Below are 8,332 nucleotides of genomic sequence, written 5' to 3' on the forward strand. Positions count from 1 at the left end.
TTTGCTGTACAGAAGATTTTTAGTTTGATACAGTTCCACTTGTTCATTTTTGCTTTTGTTTCCCTTGCCCAGGGAGATATGTTCATGAAGAAGTTTATGTCCAAGAGATTTTGCCTATATATTTTTAAAGAGTTTTATGGTTTCATGACTTACATTCAGGTCTTTGATTCATTTACAGTTTACTTTTGTGTGGGGGATTAGATAGTAATCCAGTTTCATTCTCTTACAAGTAGCTGTCCAGTTTTGCCAACACCAGCTGATGAAGAGGCTGTCATTTCTCCATTGTATATCCATGGCTCCTTTATCGTATGTTAATTGACCATATATGTTTGGGTTTATATCTGGGATCTCTATTCTGTTCCACTGGTCTATGGGTCTGTTCTTGTGCCAATACCAAATTGTCTTGATTACTGTGGCTTTGTAGTAGAGCTTGAAGTCAAGGAGCATAATTCCTCCTGCTTTATTCTTCCTTCTCAGCATTGCTTTGGCTTATCAGGCTTTTGGGGTCTTTTGTCATTCCATATGAATATTAGAACTATTTGCTCTAGTTCATTGAAGAATGCTGTAGGTATTTTGATAGGGACTGCATTGAATCTGTAGATTGCTTAAGGCAGGATGGCCATTTTGACAACATTAATTCTTCCTACACAAGAGCATGGGATGAATTTCCATTTGTTAGTGTCCTCTTTAATTTCTCTTAAGAGTGTCTTGTAGTTTTCAGAGTATAGATCTTTCATTCCTTGGTTAGGTTTATTCCTAGGTATTTTATTCTTTTTGATGCAATTGTGAATGGAATTGTTTCCCTGATTTCTCTCTCTGCTAGTTCATCATTAGTGTATAGGAAGGCAACAGATTCTGTGTATTAATTTTGTATCCTGCAACTTTGCTGAATTCAGATATTAGATCTAGTAGTTTTGGAGTGTATTCTTTAGGGTTTTTATGTACAATATCATGTCAAACTGCAAACAGTTTAACTTCTTCCTTGCCAATATGGATGCCTTTTATTTCTTTGTGTTGTCTGATTGTTGTGGCTACGACCTCCAGTACTATGTTGAATAAAAGTGGGGAGCGTGGGCATCCTTGTGTTGTTTCCGATCTTAAAGGAAAAGCTTTCAGCTTCTTGCTGTTAAGAATAATGTTGGCAATGGCTTTGTAATATATTGCCTTTATTATGTTGAGATACTTGCACTCTATACCCATTTTGTTGAGATTTTTTATCATGAATGCATGTTGAATTTTGTTAAATGCTTTTTCAGCATCTATGGAGATGATCATGTGGTTTCTGTCCTTCTTTTTGTTGATGTAGTGGATGATGTTGATGGATTTTTGAATGTTGTACCATCCTTGCATCCCTGAGATGAATCCAACTTGATCATGATGGATGATCTTTTTTATGTATTTTTGAATTTGGTTTGATAATATTTTGTTGAGTATTTTTGTATCTATGTTCATCAGGTATATTGGTCTGTAATTTTCTTTTTTTGTGTTGTCTTTGCCTTGTTTTAGTATTAGAGTGATGTTGGCCTCATAGAATGAGTTTGGGAGTATTCCCTCCTCTTCTACTTTTTGGAAAACTTTAAGGAGGATGGGTATTAGGTCTTCATTAAATATTTGATAAAATTCAGCAGTGAAACCATCTGGTTCAGGGATTTTGTTCTTAGGTAGGTTTTTGATTACCAATTCAATTTCTTTGCTGGTAATTGGTGTATTCAGATTTTCTGTTTCTTCCTGGGTCAGCCTTGGAAGGTTGTATTTTTCTAGAAAGTTGTCCATTTCCTCTAGGTTATCCAGATTGTTACAATTTTTCATTATATTCTCTCATAATTCTTTGTATTTCTGTGGTGTCCATAGTGATTTTCCCTTTCTCATTTCTGATTCTGTTTATGTGTATAGACTCTCTTTTTTTCTTGATAAGTCTGGCTAAGGGTTTATCTATTTTGTTTATTTTCTCAAAGAACCAGCTCCTGCTTTCATTGATTCTTTGTATTGTTTTATTCTTCTCTATTTTATTTCTTTCTGCTTTAATCTTTATTATGTCCTTCCTTCTACTGACTTTGGGCCTCATCTGTTCTTCCTTTTCTAGTTTCATTAATTGTGAGTTTAGGCTGTTCATTTGGGGTTGTTCTTCCTTCCTGTGGTTGGCCTGTATTGCAGTATATTTCCCTCTTAGCACGGCCTTTGCTGCATCCCGCAGATTTTGTGTTGTTGAGTTATTGTTGTCATTTGTCTCCATATATTGTTTGATCTCTGTTTTTATTTGGTCATTGATCCATTGAATATTTAGGAGCATGTTATTAAGCACCCATGTGTTTGTGGGCTTTTTCATTTTCTTTGTGTAATTTATTTCTAGTTTCATACCTTTGTGATCTGAGAAGCTGTTTGGTACAATTTCAATCTTTTTTAATTTACTGAGGCTCTTTTTATGGTCTGGTATATGATCTATTCTTGAAAATGTTCCATGTGCACTTGAGAAGAATATGTACCCTGTTGCTTTTGGATGGAGTTTTCTGTAGATGTCCGTTAGGTCCATCTGTTCTAATATGTTGTTCAGTGCCTCTGTCTCACTTATTTTCCATATGGTTGATCTGTCCTTTGGAGTGGGTGGTGTGTTGAAGTCTCCTAGAATGAATGCATTGCATTCTATTTCCCCCTTTAATTCTGTTAGTATTTGCTTCACATATGTAGGTGATCATTTGTTGGGTATATAGATATTTATAATAGTTATATCCTCTTGTTGGGCTGACCCTTTTATCATTACATAATGTCCTTCTTTGTCTTGAAGTCTATTTTGTCTGATAAAAGTACCACAACTCCTCTTTTTTCTCACTATTAGTTGCATGAAATCTTTTTCCATCACTTTACTTTCAGTCTGTGTATGTCTTTGGGTTTGGAGTGAGTCTCTTGTAGGCAGCACAGAGATGGATCCTGTTTTTTAATCAATTCAGTAACTTTATGTCTTTTGATTGGTCCATTCAGACCATTTACATTTAGGGTGATTATCGATAGGTATGCACTTATTGCCATTGCAGGCTTTAGATTTGTGGTTACCAAAGGTCCCTGAACTCTTTTTTTTTATAGTAGAGTACCAATAGTTGATATGCAGCATTAAGCTAAACCTCATTTCAGTAGTATTTCTGCAAAAAATTCATATTCCAAGTATAAGCAGGAAGAAACATGAGACAAACCCAAAGTGAATGGCATTCTATAAAACAACTGGCCTATACTCCTAAAAAATGTCAAGGTCAAAAAATAGAGGGTGAGGAGCTATTTGTTTCAGATTAAAGAAGGCTGAAGAGACAAGGCAACTTAGTGAATGTGTGACCCTGGATTGAATCCTGAACTGGACAAAAACTGTAAATGGTATTATTGGGCTAAGTGATAAAATTTGAATGTGATCTGTAGATAATACTATTATGGGAATGTTAAATGTCCTTAATGTGATAATCTGTACTGTGGTTAGGTAGAAGAATGTCTTTGTTCTTAGGAAATACTCACTGAAGTGTTTGGGGGTAAAGGGGCACAATATCTCCAACCTACTTTCAACTGGGTTCAGAAAAAAATGTGTGTGTGTGTGTGTGTGTGTGTGTGTGTGTGTGTCTACATGTGTCCGCATGCTGTGCACAGAAACGGAGGCAGAAAGAGAGGGGTAGAGAATGAAAAAGCAAAGGGGTTACATGTAAGCCATTGGTAAATCTGGACAAGTACAGGTGATCATTGTGCAACTTTTGAAATTTTATCAACATAAAAGTTACCCCAAAAAAGTCTCTCTAAATCCCCAAGCTCAAACACCCACTGCTTAGGCAATCCATGTCTGAGTTTCTGGGATGATGATTTCTATCATTTCATTTAAAATAATAAAATAGTTAAAATAATCTGTCCCAGAATCAATCATCTCAGTGGAACCCCTGGAACACTCAACTCCCAGAGGAGATGATTTTTTAAAACACAACTCCCTTCTCTATATGACAAAATTATTTTTAGTAGTAATCATGAAATTAAACAAATAACAATGAAGGCCATGGAAGAACCATGATAATTTTCTCTGATTGAACTTCACATACGTAATCCTGCCAGTTAAAAAAAAATAAATGAATAACTAAATATTGTGATAAATATTATAGTACAAAAAGGAAGAAAAGTTGAATATTTATATTTTTAATGACATTAAATCATTTTTTTCAAGAGGGAGCTTATATCTACATATCGGTATTATAAATTAATAACACTGGTTTCATTTTCAAGTGTTTAACTTCTACAGATTTGTTTGTCAATGGCTTCAGCAAAATAGATTTTCTTCACTTAGCCATGTTCAACTCAGTGCTCCTAGATTGTCAATCTGTATTTGCTTACAGATGCTGGGCAATACTTTGTAGTAATTTTAATTTTAAGCAGCCTCTTTTACATGAAACAACACATACACAAATAGTTAAGAAAAGGCTTGACAATAGGATAAGTTTGAGAGAGACTCATAAAAGTCCTGTTTTTGTAATAGATTTCAGATATTATAATACTATCCATGTCTTTATTTTCTGTGGTAGCTAAGTAGCTTTCAGATGTCTCTACAGTTAAAATATTTTAAGCACAAATAAAAATCCCAAGTAGCCATAGAAATGACAGGATTGAAGTAACTCAGTTATGCATCTTCATCTTTATAATTGTAATACTATCACTGTTTATTTTAAGTCTCCTATTTGAATACAGGAAATATACCACAGGGGTTGGGAACAAGAATTGTGCCCATTGCAAGCTTGAATGGTTCTGAAACTTTAAGAAGTGAAAGAGAACTCTTATAAATGAACCCACATGCATTGGGACCAACTATACAATTAGGACTTCTTGGAATTAGCTTTCTTATGCATTGTAAAATTTATTAAAGGATAGTAAAATGTGCTAATATGAAGCATATGTACATACAAAGATACATATATAATAAGCAAAACTCAATAGTAACTACAGCACTTATAGAATCTGAGCCAATAAAATATTTTTTAAGACAAAAAAGCATTTTACCATTGACATTGCTTAATGTTACCTGGTGATAATAGGAAGCTGACTGGCTTTTAGTTGGTTTTGGTATCGTTTTTGAAATCTGTGCAGGGAGTGTAGCTCTTCATTGCTGGGCTGAGACCTCCTGCCACTTTGACCTGGTTATGCCACTCTGTCTCCCTGAATGTGGGATTGTGATTTTTTTTGAGGGCAGTAACTACTCCTACTCCCCTGACCTCCAATCTCTGTACCCTGAGCCTAGCAAAACACACAGCACCCAGTAGATACTCAACGCATGTTTACTGAAGAACTAAATGAAAAAATATAAGATAGGAGTAGGGAGGTTTTGGATGAAGGTAGTCCAGTCTGATGATTATTGAAATAGTGTATTTCAGGAGCTGTGCTTAGGTGGTGGCTAATAGAAATGGAAAGGAAATCCACAGGACTTGACTACTGATCAGCGGTTGTACGTGTGGTCTTTCAGAAGAGAGCGTTGCAGAGAGAACAATCAGAGACGACTTGGAACTTTATAGCCTAGAAATAGTAAGAAATCATGAGATTTTAACTGATAAAGGGACTATAAGAGGATCAAGCTTCCAGGGAACTGGAAGAATGGAAAAATGGAGGAAAGGAGGAAATGATGAGTGAGTTCAGCCTGGTTCATGCTGAGTTTGAGGACCAGCAAGCAAACCAGAGATGATGACTAGGAGACAGTTGAAAATAAGGATTTTATATTTAATTTTTTTTGTTTAAAAGATACAAGCAGCTTGTTTATAGTTTTCCACTGCCTTTTTCAATAGTATGCTGCTTCAGCTATTTTGTGCCTAAATAGGATTTTAAGCAGATCTGGGAACATAACTACTCTTTATACCAGATTACAAATATCCTATTTACAAATTCTAGGAATGCAACACATTTATTAAATGGGGATTGTCAAAGTTGCTAACACGCATCTGTGAGAGAAAATTCCAGTTGCCTCTAAATCCATTCCCTCCTTCTTTAATATTAACAGAATTTCAGATTTTTAACTAGGGCTATGTTTGGTTGTAATAAAGACTAGTTTTCTCAGCTTCCTTTGCAGCTAGATCTGACCATGTGATTAAGTCGTGGTCCAGGACGTGTAAAAAGAGACAGGCACATTTTTAGGGAACTGTTTTTAAGGGAAAAGGACATGGCATTCTTCCCTCTTCCCCCTTCTTATTGACTGGAGTTCAATGTAATGGCTGGAGCTTGAATAGCCATGGTGAACTATAAAGTAAGCTTTGGAATAGAGACCACACGCAGGAGTACCTGACATTTCAGAATGCCATCTTGACCCTGAATTCTACCTTCACTTACAGCCACACTGTATCCTAACTAATATAGCGTATCAAATTATTTGAATTTAAAAGCACAAACCAGAGTCCTTTAATTAGGCAGGATTTCTTATAGTATGAGACCTTAGAACAATGTCTTTTGTACATGGTCTTGCTAAGGTTTTACTGCTGTTTATGCTCATTCATAATCTATAATACAAAGAGTCAATGTCAGTCAAAGATTAGAGTATGACTACAATTTTACAAAACGAAATAAAAAGCAATGCACAGAAGCAATATTAGTTCAGGGAAGTCTTTTCAAGGTGAGGTATGTATGATTAGGAGCCAATTATGTAAAGTAAATGAATGATGGAGTGATGACTGAATATTCCCAAGGTTTTACATTTTCAAAAGGTTTTAGGTTTAGAGGAGCTTGATTATTTTACGTGTGTTCATAAACAGAGAACATAAACACAAAGCTTAAATGCTTCATAATTAACTTTAAATATCAGAGGACTGGTTGTTAAGTTCTGCAGGGTGAGTTGGTAGCACCTGAGAAAGAAATGGAGGGCAGAAGTGTGGAGGTTCCCTGAGGCCCACACTAACACCAGACCCTGAGCAGAAGTCGGAGTGGTGGGGAGGAAGTGAGAGTCTGTCCATTCTCCAGGAGGACCCTGTGGAGGAGGAAAGAGAATCTAAGATCCTCCCTAGGAGAGAAATCTCAAGGAGGGCAGATCGGTTCTTAACATTCTAAAATGATGGCTCACAATGTGCTATCAAACTGGTTCTGGATCATCCTGTATAGTATCATCTAATTTGGGAACAAAAAAGGTATCTAATGAGTGGTGGTGTGTGATGATAAGTAAAAGATCTTCTAATTCTAAATATCAGACAACTTTTCTTTAAAACCTGTAAACATACTTGAGAAGTTTTTAAACCTCTCTGAATTTAGGTTTACAATTTCTTTTTTAAATTGAGGTATAACTGACATATTATATTAGTTTCAGGTGTACAACTTAATGATTTGATATTTGTATATATTGTGAAATGATCACCACAATAAGTCTAGTTAACATTGGTCACTGGTCACCATACATAGTTAACAAAATTTTTCTTGTGATGAGAACTTATAAGATCTACTCTCGTAGCAACTTTCAAATATGCAATACAGTGTTATTAACTACAGTCACCATGATGTACGTTATATCCCCATGTCTTATTTTATAACTGGAAATTTGTACCTTTTGACCCCCGTTAATTGACCCCTTAGGTTTCTAATACCCAACAGTAAATCCTAGGGTAGAAGTTCTACACAATCTGGATTGAAGTTCAGCAGCTACTGGGGAAAAAAAATGAAAAAGGAAGGGAAAGAAGTTGTGTACTTAGACTTAAATGCTTTATATTTCACTAAAAATCAGTGAGAGAAAAATATGTGAACCTCAACAGTTCTAGTAACAGCTAAATACATGTACAGATACAGAACAAAATACACAAATATTAAACATAATTGGACCATATTTACATGCTGAATTATTTATTGTAGGCACATAGATATCAGGGCTTTTAGGTTTCTCATTTCCTTTCTTCATTTATTAATTCAACAAATATTTATTGAAGGCACATTGTACACTAGGCACTAGAATTATAATGATGAACAAGATACAGCCTTCTCCACAATCTTAACCTCTAACCTGGGAAATGGTAAATAAATGGCGATTTTCATATATGACATGTGCCATAATAAGTCTAAAGACAGGACACCCCAGGAATACAAAAGAGGCACTTCTAGTCTTTTGGAGTCATTATAAACCACCATTCTGATAATGTGAGGTTGATACCAGAAGGAGGGGGGAAAGCTATACAAAGTAGAGGGAAGAAACATGGGCAAAGATCTACAGGACAATATTTGTGTAACTAGAACCGCTGGTCTACATTGAGTGGAGATTGTAAAATGTCAGCCATCAGTCATAGTATTTCTTGACAGCCATCTGGACTGAAATAATCGCTTCACTAAAGGCCACGAGATAACAGTGTCTGTCTGTCTGGCTGTA

The sequence above is a fragment of the Manis javanica genome, chromosome 1, assembly GCF_040802235.1.
Source record: "Manis javanica isolate MJ-LG chromosome 1, MJ_LKY, whole genome shotgun sequence".
NCBI classification, from domain to species: domain Eukaryota; kingdom Metazoa; phylum Chordata; class Mammalia; order Pholidota; family Manidae; genus Manis; species Manis javanica.